Genomic DNA, 16,816 nt, shown 5'->3' with positions numbered 1-16,816 from the left:
GGCAGTGGTCCCACGGACCACTGACTACTCTTAAAATATTAAAAGAAAACTTTTCATGTTTATTTTTGAAATGCAACCCATATTCCTTTGAGGAAAACGGCTTAAAAAAAAACTTTGCTTTATTTAAAAGCAAACACAGACATGGTGGTCTGCTGGCCCCAGCAGGCCACCATCCTTGTGATTTTTAGCGATTCTCAATGGGTCGCAAATTGCGATGTACCTTTAGAATAAGGCTCCCTGTTTTCCGTTTTTATGGATTTTTACAGATAAATACAGACAGAAAACAATGTGTTTTCTGTCTGCATTTATTTTTAAAAGTGGATAAAAACAGAAAATGTTGCTACTTTTAAGTGCCTCTTCATGCTGTCTTTCATGAATTGTAGCCCAACAGCAGAGCAGATGGACAGCATGTGAAATATTAAAACAAGATGAAATTACTTTAAAAGTGGTATATGTCAACATACATTTGTGGTATAATGCTAAAATGTAGTAGATATAGTGTTATGTAATATTTGGCAGCTTGAATAGCTAAACCACGACAGACATCAAAGTATGAGTGCCTATCTATCAGTTTCATAAAAATGGAATTGTACAGTTTTACAACTTCATTTATACACTAAACACAAAATAAATATGGATAAATACAAATAAAATGGTCTAAAATAAATATGGATAAATACAGACTAAACTATTACAAATATAAATACCATAAAACCGGGAGCCCTACTAATGAATATTAGTGAGATAGGTCAATTGCAACTCATTGGGAATCGCAAACACTGTTAAACACACTGTAGTACATAGCTGTTTACGATTTTATAATAGCAAATTGCAAGATTTTGTTATTAGGAAATCGCAAACAGGAATCTTTGTACATGTGGCCCTAAGTGTCTAAACGCCAGACTTCCGTTTGTGATTTCCTAACAGTACATTTTTGCAATTGACTATTAAGAAACCGTAAACAGCTATGTAAAATAGTGTGTTACACGTTTGAGATTCCCAGTGGGTTGCAATTGCCTACTTCATTGATATTCATGAAGTAGGTCACAATTTTGCGACCCACTGGGAATCGTTGAAACCATAAGGATGGTGGCCTGCTGGGGCCAGCAGACCACCTCGTCTGTGTTTGCTTTTAAATAAAGCAGCATTTTTGTTTAAAATGCAGACCGTTTTTCTTAAGGGAAAACTGGATGTGTTTCAAAAATAAAACTGAAGCGTTTCAGTCTAATTTTTTAAGAGCCGGCAGTGGTCTTTTGGGCCACTGCCTGCTCTTAAAAAAATGTTTTCATATGCATTCACAAAGGGGAAGGGGTTCCCTGGGAGCCCCTTGATATTTGCGAATGGGTTACAACCAAATTCAAGCTGGTGGTAAAATGCAAATGTTTTGCGCCCGTAAGAAATTCACAAAAAACACTGCGAGTCACTATTAGGAAGGGATGCCCTTAACACACCCCTTCCTAATACCAAACCGCTAACATATTTTGTGATTCGTTAATAGATTACAGAATTGCAAAATAGGTTTGTTACATAGAAAAAGGAATGTTTCCGATCGCAAACAACTTGATTCTGCAAATCAGGCCGTTTAAGACTTGAAAAAATATATGTACATCTGTCCCTGCTTCATTCCTAGATCTTTTTCCTATGCCTAGGTACCTTCAGACAGTGCATGGAAACTGAATATAGCACAGGTGCAGGCTGACAGAGGACAAACCATTTGGTAACAAACAGTGGGCTTATGTTGCAGACTCAGTGATGCACCAAGAAAGATGGCTGCACACTCGACAGACAATCACAGTGCCGCTCACTCCCCCCAAACGCTCACAGCACACTAAAGAACATATGCACCAGATTCAACCTCAAAGACCCTGGGCGACTACAACACCCGGACACTAGAGACTACACCTTCTACTCCAACCTGCATAACTCATACAGTAGGATAGACTACATACTAATTTCAGGCACACACACTCACTTAATAGAACACACTGTAATTGCGGCAAGAACTATCTCGGACCACTCGTGCATCAGCCTATTGATTTGTGGGCGACATAACGAGGACCTTCCTCGGAGATGGAGGTTCAATAGTGACGTCCTGGCAGCCTGTCCTCAAGGGAGTGGCTGGTAAACTTGTGCCTGCTGAGACACTAGAACTTGCCCAGAAGGACATTACACACAAGTCCCCAAAGTGCTTTCCACATGGATAAAATACACTTGTGGTATACAAAAGGCGCCCGTTTCTTGTCCAGTGGTATTCACTGGTGTACATTGTGAACCTTCTTCTTACCACTACCTGGGGGGGGGGAGGTTGTAATTAGGGGGGAGAATAAATAAAGTCACCTGTTTCAGAGATGCACTCCCAGGAATGGGCAATTACATGCTAATTGCTCCTGATTTCACCCACTTCACCCGGTGCTGTTGTGCACACACCCGTGTTTGCATACAGTTTGCATCTGTGAACATTATCCTGGACATAACTAAAGGGAAACAATATGAGCAAAAGGATTTGGCACCAATTTGCCCATGGCTTATACCTGTGCACACTTTTTTACATAGGATAACGCTGGTGATAAGCACCTGTGCCAAAACTAGTACAGCGGCAGATTCCTTCACATCCTAATGGAAGGAGATGCTATTTACATTACTTTTGCACTTTAGGGCCACTTGATTCACAGAATTGGCCCGTTTGCAACTGCAAAAAAGCCTATTCACCTGTACCAAACCTTATTTTGCGATTTGGTAACCTACCTATTACCAAATGGCAAAATGGGTTAGGGATTCGGTATTAGGAAGCGGTGTGTTAAGGTCGTCCCTTCCTAATACTGACTCACAAGGTTATGTATGAATGTTTTGCTACCGGAATACGGTCACACACCATTTGCATTTTACCGCCAATTTTGAGTTGGTGGTAACCCATTCGCAAATGGGAAAGGGTTCCCAAGGGGCCCCTTCCCCTTTGTGAATGTATGCGGAAAAAAATTCAAGAGCAGGCAGTGGTCCCACGGACCACTGACTACTCTTAAAATATTAAAAGAAAACTTTTCATGTTTATTTTTGAAATGCAACCCATATTCCTTTGAGGAAAACGGCTTCAAAAAAAACTTTGCTTTATTTAAAAGCAAACACAGACATGGTGGTCTGCTGGCCCCAGCAGGCCACCATCCTTGTGATTTTTAGCGATTCTCAATGGGTCGCAAATTGCGATGTACCTTTAGAATAAGGCTCCCTGTTTTCCGTTTTTATGGATTTTTACAGATAAATACAGACAGAAAACAATGTGTTTTCTGTCTGCATTTATTTTTAAAAGTGGATAAAAACAGAAAATGTTGCTACTTTTAAGTGCCTCTTCATGCTGTCTTTCATGAATTGTAGCCCAACAGCAGAGCAGATGGACAGCATGTGAAATATTAAAACAAGATGAAATTACTTTAAAAGTGGTATATGTCAACATACATTTGTGGTATAATGCTAAAATGTAGTAGATATAGTGTTATGTAATATTTGGCAGCTTGAATAGCTAAACCACGACAGACATCAAAGTATGAGTGCCTATCTATCAGTTTCATAAAAATGGAATTGTACAGTTTTACAACTTCATTTATACACTAAACACAAAATAAATATGGATAAATACAAATAAAATGGTCTAAAATAAATATGGATAAATACAGACTAAACTATTACAAATATAAATACCATAAAACCGGGAGCCCTACTAATGAATATTAGTGAGATAGGTCAATTGCAACTCATTGGGAATCGCAAACACTGTTAAACACACTGTAGTACATAGCTGTTTACGATTTTATAATAGCAAATTGCAAGATTTTGTTATTAGGAAATCGCAAACAGGAATCTTTGTACATGTGGCCCTAAGTGTCTAAACGCCAGACTTCCGTTTGTGATTTCCTAACAGTACATTTTTGCAATTGACTATTAAGAAACCGTAAACAGCTATGTAAAATAGTGTGTTACACGTTTGAGATTCCCAGTGGGTTGCAATTGCCTACTTCATTGATATTCATGAAGTAGGTCACAATTTTGCGACCCACTGGGAATCGTTGAAACCATAAGGATGGTGGCCTGCTGGGGCCAGCAGACCACCTCGTCTGTGTTTGCTTTTAAATAAAGCAGCATTTTTGTTTAAAATGCAGACCGTTTTTCTTAAGGGAAAACTGGATGTGTTTCAAAAATAAAACTGAAGCGTTTCAGTCTAATTTTTTAAGAGCCGGCAGTGGTCTTTTGGGCCACTGCCTGCTCTTAAAAAAATGTTTTCATATGCATTCACAAAGGGGAAGGGGTTCCCTGGGAGCCCCTTGATATTTGCGAATGGGTTACAACCAAATTCAAGCTGGTGGTAAAATGCAAATGTTTTGCGCCCGTAAGAAATTCACAAAAAACACTGCGAGTCACTATTAGGAAGGGATGCCCTTAACACACCCCTTCCTAATACCAAACCGCTAACATATTTTGTGATTCGTTAATAGATTACAGAATTGCAAAATAGGTTTGTTACATAGAAAAAGGAATGTTTCCGATCGCAAACAACTTGATTCTGCAAATCAGGCCGTTTAAGACTTGAAAAAATATATGTACATCTGTCCCTGCTTCATTCCTAGATCTTTTTCCTATGCCTAGGTACCTTCAGACAGTGCATGGAAACTGAATATAGCACAGGTGCAGGCTGACAGAGGACAAACCATTTGGTAACAAACAGTGGGCTTATGTTGCAGACTCAGTGATGCACCAAGAAAGATGGCTGCACACTCGACAGACAATCACAGTGCCGCTCACTCCCCCCAAACGCTCACAGCACACTAAAGAACATATGCACCAGATTCAACCTCAAAGACCCTGGGCGACTACAACACCCGGACACTAGAGACTACACCTTCTACTCCAACCTGCATAACTCATACAGTAGGATAGACTACATACTAATTTCAGGCACACACACTCACTTAATAGAACACACTGTAATTGCGGCAAGAACTATCTCGGACCACTCGTGCATCAGCCTATTGATTTGTGGGCGACATAACGAGGACCTTCCTCGGAGATGGAGGTTCAATAGTGACGTCCTGGCAGATCAGGCTAACCAAAGCAAAATAGAAGAAGCCATTAAGGAATATGTTAGACTCAACGATCACCGGGCACGGACCCCAAGACCCTATGGGACGCGCTCAAGGCGACGATTAGGGGCACACTCATAGAAATCTAGGCCAAAATGAACAAAAATACGATGGCACGTCTAGCCCAATTAGAAAAGGACATAAAAGGTTAGAGTCAACCCACATTGCAGATCCAAAGAACACTACCGCCCTAACAGAACTGACAAAGAAAAAATACGAATACAACATAATCTTGAGTGAGAGGGCCGGACTGTGAAAAAGCAAGTATAAGGCAATTAACCTCTACGAGGCAAACAAAGCAGGGAAGATCCCAGCCTCTTACCTGAAACACAAACAAAGACAGCACACCATCGCATCAATCACTGACTCACAAGGCAACACACAAACAAGACACAAGGAGATCCTGTGAACATTTAGTGAGTTCTACCAAGACCTCTACAGAAAGGACCAATCTCTGGACGAGATTGGCTGTACAAGATACCTTAATCGACTAAACCTCCCAAAGATAACAGGCGAAGAAGCGCAGACACTGGGACGGAGATAAGCTCAGCAGAAATTGAGATGGCGGTCAAGTTTGTTTAAGACAACAAGGCGCCGGGGCCAGACGGGTACACAGCCACTTTCTACAAAACATTCCTAGCGCACCTCCACCCCACTATGAAAAAGTGTTCAACCACTGCGAGGAGGGGGGGCGGTCTCAAATACCATGTCGGAGGCAAACATAATAGTCATCCCGAAGGAAGGCAAAGACAATCAGTAGCCCCCAAAACTACAGGCCCATCTCACTAATTAATGTCGACTGCAAGATATACGCCAAAATCCTTGCCTCAAGACTAAACACTGTATTACCACATTTGATAAGCAACGCACAGGTAGGATTTCTAAAGACGTGCATGTCACATGATAACACCAGACTCCTGTGTCACATACTGGAACGGGCAGCAAAGACTGACGAACCATTGGTGACTATCACACTAGACTCAGAGAAAGCATTTGACAGGGTTTCATGGCATTTCCTGGAGCACTGAATGCTGGCATACAACTTGGGAGAATCATATACACGGAAAGTAATGGCCTTATACCAAAACCCCAGAGCTTGAATTGTAGTCAATAGGGCCGTCTCTGAACCTTTCACCCTACAACGAGGGACAAGACAGGGCTGCCCCTTGACCCCGTCGTTGTTTCTCCTGGCATTAGAACCGCTGATCAGGGATATTGGGGCCAATAAGGAGAGGCGCCGTTTCAACATCAATGAGACTACAGTCAAACTAGCTGCGTACGCAGATGACATTCTCATAGTCACAGAGGCCCCAAAGACCTCCATCGCGGACCTTATGGAAACTAAAGATAAATATTCAATCCATTCCGGCTACAAACTAAACAAGGACAAGTCGGAATGCAAGCCACTTAACATACACACCACTAGAGGCATACTGGGGAACCTGGGCCTAGCCTGGCAAACCGGGTTCTTCAAATACTTAGGTATTCACTTTGGCAAGGACCTCAAAAGCACGCTCAACCAATATGAAAAACTAATGATAGAAAAGACAAAGACGCTGCTGGAGACCTGGTTACCCAAATTTATAACATGGTGGGGCAGGATAGAGACAATAAAGATGATCACGCCAATGGTCAACTACCTGGCAAGTATGCTTCCGCTTGTACTCACAGACGAGTTCCATCGCAGAATAGACGAGCAGATAAATAAATTCCTATGGTGGGATAAAAAAGCGAGAATAAGCCTTACAAATTTAAGGCTAGACAAGAAAATGGGGGGACTAAACGTGGCTGACTTCAAAACATTCCAAACTGCCTTCTTAGCGAAACAAGGTGCCTACTGGGTTCTGCCTAGCCAGGAATACACGCCGGTCTGGCTTACAATTGAGAGAGCCATACTAAACAACCTTGAACCAATAGCCCTCCTCACATCCGGCAAGCAATCATTGGCCACAAACCCAATACTCAAAAACACAAGAAATGCCCTGCTTAAAATAGACCAAAAAATGGAACACAGCATAAAGAACTCAAGGTGGGAATCCCTATGGGCAAACACAAAGATAAAATATAGGGGGAAACTGCTAGCCATAGATACATGGAAAAAACTAGGTACCTCTTACCCAGCCCAGTTGGAGGAGGGGGAACGTCCCTCAACCTTCACCATGCTAAAACAAAAACACAATCTACCAGACATATAACTGTACAACTTCCTTAAAATTAGGACAGTCCTATCCAAAGCAAAACTCAATAAGCACAAGCCCTCAATCATACAATACATGGCGAACCTAAACAGAATAGGCCATCACGTATCACACCTTTACAGACTACTACGACCCAGCTCGACCAAAATTAATGACAAAACAATCACATACTGGGAGAAACAACTCAGATACAAACTCAGTGCGAAAGAGCGCCACCTGATGTGGTCCTCCCCCATGCAAAACAAAATTTCCCCGGTTTTGGCACAGATAAAATTCTGGCTCCTTCACAAAACTTCCTGGACCCCGACCCACCTGGCGACCCTGGGACTGAGGGGAAATGACCAGTGCTGGAACTGCGACAAAGAAAAAGGGGACCTGAAACACCTTATCTACCACTGCCCCAAAGTCAAAAAATTCTGGGAGAGGATTTTCGCCTTCATATCCAAAACGCTGGGTTGCACACTTAAAGCAGAATTTGCCACCCTTACCACCGCATTTATAACAACAGAGCTAAGCTCCCAACAAGATAGAGACCTACTAGATTTTCTACTAACAGCGGCAGTTAAATAATACTCACCAAATGGAAAGACACCTCTAAGGCAACTTTCAAGGGCTGGATCAACTGGGTGATGTACCTTAGCGGCCTGCCCTACGAAACTCACCATGGAGACAACGGTACAGAGGAATGTGGGCATCTCTGGACAAATTCTTAGGCCCATACGACCCGCCGTGAATAGGGCTATCAAAACAAACCAATCGGAGCTCAAGCATACCCCCGCCGGATCAAGAAATAAACGAGAAAAAAGTAAAACTTCCTGTATGCTACCTCTCTCTCTCTACCTTAATTCCTTTCTTGTCCCCTTTCACCCTTTTCCTTCCTCCTACTGGGACAGTGGATAGGGGAATACGTAAGCCGGAATTGTACCACAACCAACACAGACAGTTTGGGCTACTACCCTGTAGCAACAAAGCGATGCCTAGTACATATTATATGTTATATATTGTAAAATAAAATTCAATAAAAATAAATGTTAAAAAAATTATTTTAAAAAAAGCCAACGCATTCTGAAACCTGCAGCCAGTTAAGCAACTGCAGGGCTGAAAACACAGGGATGACTCAGAACTCCAAAAGTCTCATCCTAAAAGTTCTCTATCTGGCATGTAGGCATGCCAATGCATGCACTGTTTCCATAATCTAATTAACACACCTTGCAGGCAGTGGAGTGGCTGCAGGCAACATTGCCTAAGATGACCAGAACTTGAGCAATCTCATTCTAAAAGTCTTCCTTCATGAGGTACCTTGGAAGGCCAAAGATATATGCTAAAAAAAGGACCTCTTCTTCTTAATCAATCAATCAATCAGGGCCTGTAAAGCGCGGCTACTCACCCGTTAGGGTCTCAAGGCACTGTGGCCACATTGTAAAATCTGGGCGCGATTCCTGCTTCCCTGCTTGACCAATCTGTGTGATCCTGCGCAAAAATTTTATTTCACCATGCTTCCATTTTGTAATTCAGGATGTGTTCTCTAGAAAAACCTCTCTTTTGTTTAATTTAATATACTAAAATATTGCTCCATGTATAATAAGAATCCAGCCCATGTATAGGGTACACATAACCCCTGACTTGCCTCTTATCTCCCTGATAGGATTGCCATTATTGTGAGGACATGAATTCTCTCAGTTCATGTTTAAAAACTCTCACCTTTAAAAAATATTTCTCAATGCCGTGACATGATCTGAAGTGCTAAAATTAAACGCTAAGGAAATACATTTTTGGGTATTTTGAAAATACCATATTATTTTCTAACATGTTTGTGGTATGATTTACATGAAAAATTGGCTCGAGTTGCGTGCGGGCTCTTAGAGCCAGAGCCGAACTTTAGCTCGGCTCTCCCTGTTAATTTGTTGGCCCGCCCCCTCTAAGTTAGATATACATCTTGACAATGTGGGTTCAACGCACATTTTGTGTTTGTTCTTGTGTTAATTGTTTATTTGCATAAGGAGAAAGTGCTTCTGCTTAAAATCAATAAAATCTGTTAAAAAAAACTATCTGGAAACTACTTATCAATCATTACAAAATATATATGTGGTAAATATATTTGCAAGACTGCAATTCAATAATAATACTGTAATTGGTAGAAATCAAGATACATTGGTGGACAGTTTTTTAAAAACAAGATATACAAATGTGGTGTCTAACCGCCCTAAAATGTTACTTGTATTTAAGCAGTGCACCAGGGCGTCTCTGTACCTAGGTGCTACATTATAGCGAGTTCAGCCGCAAGCAGAATGGATCCCCATTGAGGACCTGCTACTCTGAATAGCCCCGGGTAACAACCCTTTCGGAAATCGGACTCCCCATTGTGGACCCCTCCCGTACTGGTACCGGATTCCCGTCTTAAGCTAACCGGACTTCTACTGAGGACCGTGGCAACCGTATTCTTTGGTGTTGTGCCGACCGATTTTTACGTCTGGCAATATAAATTCCGACATTGTAACGGGGCAACTTAACACGGAACTGTTAATCTAGACCAGTCGTGTTTTCTCTACCATCGTGACGGGCTCGGTTAGCCATTTAGATTAGGCAAAGGATCAATAGTCCTGAAGATGAACTCTTAATTAATTGAAGTTCGAAACGTCGTCGACAACATACGCAAATGTCACTAATGTATTGAGAATTTTTGTGTGCATATGTGTATTTTATGAATTGTCTGTATATAATTTATGCCAATCAGACTGCCCCTTGTTTTGCCTACAATTTATGTTGTATGTTCCCTCTTGTGAAGTGTGTTTAGTCGGGCACCGGCTGGTGTCCCACTTACATTTTTTAGATTTTGATATGAATAATCATCCAATGGAATAAAACCGTCCGGCTGGACATTAATATAGAACTATCTAGTCTATATTCATTTAATTGATTTGTCTGTTTAGGGACCATTGTCTCTGTTAAAAAGTATTACCCATAGGTCCCTAGCGATTGCACCTTGGGTTCCCTTGTTTTGTAAAATACATTATAGCGCCAAACATGTTTTAAAATCATGTGTCCGTCTATTTATTGCTAGCCCTGGACATAACAGAAAAGGTGCAGGAGGGATTCCTTGCTATAACTGCAAAGTCTGTAATTTAGTGAATTAATTGTCAAGGTAGTCCAGGCCTTTCTGAATTCTCTGATTGAGAATAACAGAAAAAGAATATTATTTTGTCTGCAAGAATTGTTCAGAGACACCTTCAAGTAGTATTGCAATGTTAGTGAATCAGAATAGTAAATCGGCGTGATTGGGTGGCCTAAATTCAACAAAATTCGAGGGCTATCCGCAGCTGAGATTAGGTCCTGGCTTTGGAAGAGGTGTATGATGGGCTGTTTACCCACAGAGTTGCCATTCGTAGATTCTTCATGGGCAAAAGAAGGTGCTGGACCCAAGAATTATCATAGCTTTTGTAACCTTTTCTGGCAAAATAATGGTCTTAAAGGCACCATACAAGGGACCTTAGTCAGTATTTCTAAACCAGTGACGGTATTTACTGCTTTATAGGCGTAATCATGCCTCATGAGCCCAAGTTCTATGCAAATTTGTGACAAGACTGTGCTCTGCGGTAAGTGGAACAATTTCCTAAATGCCTTGCACTTTAGCAATCCAGGGTAGAGCACTACTGAGCCCTGGTTACACATATGGAGCACTTGCCTTGTATGAGCCATGGCACACCTTTAAATAGGTGCACCATGTGTAAACAGAGAAAGTGCAACCTATTTCAGTGAATGCCCTGCTCCAGGGCAGCCGCAAACTCATGGGCTCTGGGTTCCGTGGATTCAAGTGAAATATGGAGCAGCTGCTTCAAAGCCGTTCCATGTTTCATAGTGCAGGTGGCAACCCGCCTGCATTTGGAGGAGGGGTTAGCGATCCCTTTGCAGGTGGTTGCAGTGAGTCACTGCACCCACCTGCAAGAGGATGCCTCGGGGTCCATTGAACCCCATTTTCCCCCTCCAGAGGGCTGCCATCAGGGAGCGCACTGACAGCGCCACTTTTTTGTGGCACATTTTCAGTGTGCCTCCTGACAGCTTCTAACTTAGCGCCCACGTCTATAATACGGCAGGGGCACAGAGGCAAAGAGATTCCCTTATTTGCATGGAACCATGCCTCTTGAGAGAGCGCTGGCAATACATGTGCTCCAGGGCAACCAGTATTACCAAAGTGCCCCATGGGTACACAAAGCAGGGGCGCATGGCCGTTGCGCTCCAAGGGCTGCTTTGATCAAGGATGACTAAGTCATCAGCGTATTGCTGGATTCGTATATATTGAATGGATATCCGAGGTGGAAACGGCATAGCCTTTTGATGGGTGGAACCAACGTCTGCACTGTAAACACTAAATACAAAACGGGCAAAACGCAATCTTGCTTGGGCCCTCTGTTAGTACGTATACGCCTTGAGACGTAGGACCCATTGGCGATCTTTGCACTGGCCCAGATGTCCAAATAAATAGAGATGACTCTCCTTAACAGGGTGGTAGGGATTCCCCATGCTGCCAGTTTATCTCACAAGAGGGAGTAATCCACCACAACAAAAATGCATGAATAATCAACATGCTAAAGTATACAAAACAGCGATGGATGGAATTATTGAATAAATCTCAGCCACTGGTAATAACTCGGGCCGCATCCCAGTCCATCGTTATTTTGACATAGCACACACATAAAGGTACAACCAGCGGGAGGACTGCTTGACAGCCCATGGAAGACAGGGGACAATGTTGTCAACTGTGAAAATATCTCAGCCAAAAGCCCATTCTTTTTAATTCTCTTAAAATAATCCTGGCATATGCTCTGTCATCAATGTTAACTTGGCTAAATAGGTGAAAGCTTGCTGGGCAGCAGTGACCCCCTTTTTAAAAAGTAGGATGTAAAGGATGTAATATTGAGCAGTGCAGTCACATTATGAAACTTGAGGGCCCCCTCTTCAAACTACATGGAGGTCTCCCTCTACCCCAGTCATCAGCTCTCAGACAAAGGGCCCACCGCCCATGCCCAGGTACGGACAGTTACTGGAGCTTGGGGGCTCCCATGCACCACAGGGGCTGCGGGGCTAATGCTACGCCACTGGAGCCGTGGTTTTCCCAGAATTCAAGATCAAACCTAATAAAGCGACCATGAGATACCGATTGGACCAGGGGCTCCTCTGCGTCAGAAATCTTCAAGTGACAGCCTGATGCTCATTGAACTTGTTCTGTCTCCAGAACCCTTGGCCTCTGCATTACTAATTGAGGACTTGCCAGGAATAAGGTCCATGCTTGACCAACGACTGGTCTTCACCCCCAGGATAGAGTCACTAATAATGCAATTTTCTTGGGCTCAATAAAGTTTCAGCAGATTGTGATTTGCACGTTATATCTCCACTCTGTTCTCGTACGATGGACTAGCATTGTCATTCAGCCGATTGAGGAATTGGCAGAATTTGCTTGGTACCTCGGTCTGGAGAATATATACACCAATTGCTATTGTCCATTGACATAGATTCTTTACTCTTCCAATAGCATTTTCTTATAGCTATGTTTCAATTGAAGTAACTTAAATAAAAGTTCTGGCTTGTGACCATTTATGGTGAATAATCTCTGCTACGCACTGAGATGAGATCTCAGTTATTTCAGGTCAGGAACATACCACCCCTTTTTAAAAGTGATTTTTGGTATAACCAAATAATGTCTCAGGACTGATTTTTAGTGGCGAGATAGGGGGGTTAAATAAAGACTGGACTGCACGCACCAGAATGCAAAGAAAATACTCCGCGCCATATTACTTTTCTCCGGCGTTGGCGCACATGCAGGTTGCCAGGCTCCACACCCACACTAAGGTGTCCGTGCCATGTCTGACATTGGATTTGTGCTGGAAGGGTAGCTTTCCATTACAAAAAACTATGCTTAGACAAACTTTAAAACTCTTCCCACTTTGGATGTGTGCATGCAAAGTCAGAATAGTTTAGTGAAATAAAAACATTTCTCCTTTTTAAAGCCTGCCCGAAGGAGGCATTATTTGTGTGCACAAAGTTCTACCTACCATTGTAAGTAGATAAGCTTTTGCGTCTAAAACCATCAATAGTTGCATGGGAACACCCACGTACCACTCATTGAAGAATCCTTGACACAAAGCAATGCAAAGCAGTATAGAGTACTACTTTGAGTTACTTTTAGGCAGCAAATTGAGTTTTGCGCGGGAAAGCAAATTCCAAATAAACATTTTGTGTCAGGTTGCATCACTTTTATGGCGCAAATCCAGCGCAAAATGTAAATGGATGTTAGTACGTTAGTAAATCCTCTCAAGATTGTATTAAATTTACAAAGGAGTGTACTGTATATGCCAATTATGCTCTATGTGCATTGGCACCGTTGAGGGGCCCACTGTACTCCAATACTAGCTGTTTTAACAACTAAACAAGGAGAGGGTGGGCATTTTCTTTGCTCGCATTCGAGCTCACATGGCACCCTGGCTCGCCTGCTTAATGGACCTGAGACACCTCAAGAGGTCTGTAAGTACAGGCCCCTGTTCCGCGGTCTGCACCTGACCATTAACACGTTGTTCTGTGACAAAGAATGTGCATTGTGTGGTCCTGAACCCACCCAGCAGACTTTACAGGGTGTATCGCTTGATGCCATAGATACCAAAGATGCTCACAATGAAATGGAAGGAGCAGTCGCTGCGGTCACTACACAATGCCCGCTTACAGAAGGCATCTTAATGAAATGCATTACTTTGCTAATTCCCCTTTTGTTATTTCATTACTCGCACTCCATTGCACAGAGCCAAAGCAGTGCTAGAATGCAGTACCTAGGCTACATGCCAGGGAGCGGCTCACGGCCATTTACAGTGCCAAAAGCGGCAATTCATACAAACAAGTGAGCTAAAAACAGGAACGACCATGCCACTTAAAATGCAATTTAATAATTAGGTGGCCAATGTAGTTCCAGGAAGGCTAGATCCATTCTAGCTTTTCAGGATAACAAGTGACTATGTTTGACGTAGGATCTCTGCATGCACATTTACTTTCCGTTCTGAAATGTTTAAAGTCTGCTTTAGTTATGAAGATGCTGGTTTTCAAAGGTTCTACTCTAGCACTTTATTTTCTGGCTACTGACAGTGCCACTGGAATTATGCGATTTTGGGGGCACCACATTTTCCGAATACGTTTGGATTTATTGTATTTGCCATATAATTCATCATCTGCTACATCATTTGCAGATTTCAGCATTATAATATTGACAACAGCAATGATGGAAATTTTGCAGGGAAGCAGGCACATATTCTTTGTCTTCCTGAATTAGAAGATAATGCATATATTATAAGTTACAGGTAGGGCCACTACAATTATGCGATTCTGCAGTGTTTTCAGCATAACTATGGATTTGCTTCATTTATTATATAATCGATTTCCTGCTGCATTATGTGCAGATTTTAACACTAATATTGTTTCCAGGTCAAAAGGATAAAAAATTACTAAAAACTGCAACATGTGTTGCTGCTCAGTGGAAAGTCCTTCACAAAGGTTGACTGGTCAAACTTCCAGTTTCTTATTTCTGTATTAGGGTGTCAAAGTGGTACTAAGGAATTGGAACATTTGCCCAGATGTGTAAAAATGCCAAAATAATGAGGTTGCACTAACGCAAATTTGACACATTACCCTGCATAATTTGCCTTTTCTTGGCACATAAGTTAGTCAATCTTGCCACATAACTTGGTTCTCCCTTTTCACAAAATTCCAGTGGCCTTGGCTATAGGTGTATTTCCAATATCTAAAACTAGTGCCACGAAAATTCTGAAATTGAAGTACGAAATTTAAGACTAAGGTGACGATTATGATGTCATTCAGAAAACATTCCGACTGAATCGGGTTCGGAATGGTTTCTGACGGACTCGGGTTGGGGTAATACGACCGACCGATTACAATGTTTCCAAACACTGCTCGGTTGGACTCCCATTGATTCAATGGGAGCCTGTGTTCTAACTGACAACACAGGCTTCTATTGAATAAAGGGGTGGGTGCGGAAAACCCTGCACCCTGTGGCGGGAACCCCATGGGGTCTGCCACACTGTGTATGATTGGGAAGAGGGGTCTCATGGGTACCCCCACGGGGCACATTCGGAGGCCTCCGGGTGAAGGGGGGCCTGCTACGGGCCCCAAAAGTAGGATTCTGACAGCAGAACCGTGTCGGAAAGACCAATTCGGAAAGGCTGTCTAAATCTGACATTGTAATTGCACGGTCGGAAGCACGGCCCATAGAGACATACGAGTTGGCTCCAACCAACATGGTGTCTCCGAATACCATTCGGATGCGACACGGAACCGAGTTGGACAGTCCGAACGGTTTCCAACTATCATAATCGGTCGGTCGGTCAGAAATGTTTTGGAGTTGGTCAGAAACAATGCTTCCAAATCAGATTCTGACAAACCGAATGCCGTTCAGAGCCTTTCTGAATGGCAGCGTAATCGATCCCTAAGAAGTGATTTAATAGCATATAGTTATATTCTACCTCATTTAAGGGTTGCAGCTATTCATAGCCGACCTAATTCTGGGAGCAGTCCGCTCGTGGGTAATTCCACGTTTCTCATCGAGTGGTAGAGTATATGTTAACGTTACCACTAAGGAGGGAGAGGATGTAGCCTTGCGGCTGGAGCTGCCAACTGTGGAGCTGGGGAACCGGGTTAGAACCTCGGCGTCGGCTCAGCATCCTGTGACTCTGGGCAAATCACTTAATCTCCCTGTAACTACCAAAAATGAATGTGTCCTTGTGTAACATAACTGGTGCTCATGTAAAGAGCTCCAATACCTTATGGTCTAGTTCGCGCTATATAAATCTGCAAAAAAAAACTTTTTATTTATATGAAATAAACCAATAAACCAGGAAATAAAGGTTAACGTTTTTAGTAACCCCCGTTAATGGCATTTCTCGGGAATTAAATTGTTGATATGTCATTCCGTTCTAAAGTGGACAAGCCCTTAGTCCGCTAAAATATTTTTACGGGACTTGATAAATAGAACAAAGATACTTAGTAAAACATCACATTTGTTAGAGTGGTTTACAAAGAAATATACTTAAGTAGTTTTAAAAAAACATGTTTGTCATACATCCATAGAACATATCCTTAGTACATTTGTAGGTTGTTACAAAAGTCTAGTTTTCCCTTTTTGGGTGTTGTTGTTAATTATTCAGTTTCCGTGGTTGTTAGATGTAGATTTGAGGATCAAAAATACAGCTAACCTGGGACAGACAGATGGATAATTCTCTCTAAAGTGGGAGGCTGGAGACAAAGCTGTCTGTGCTTCACTCCCCCTTCTTTTAAGGGCAACAGAATAAAAAACAACAAATAAAGTGACAGACACGTAAATAAAAGGACAGAAAGAGAAACCTAAGTTCCAAATATAGCTGCTTTCAAAAGACCTAAACAGGATGTGCACCAGGTTTGAGCATCTTTGAACATGTTTAGCCAGTGAGTCTATCCAGC

The sequence above is a fragment of the Lissotriton helveticus genome, chromosome 4_1 (assembly GCF_964261635.1).
Source record: "Lissotriton helveticus chromosome 4_1, aLisHel1.1, whole genome shotgun sequence".
Taxonomy (NCBI): Eukaryota; Metazoa; Chordata; class Amphibia; order Caudata; family Salamandridae; genus Lissotriton; species Lissotriton helveticus.
The sequence above is the reverse complement of the archived record's forward strand: the minus strand, read 5'-3'. Positions refer to the sequence as shown.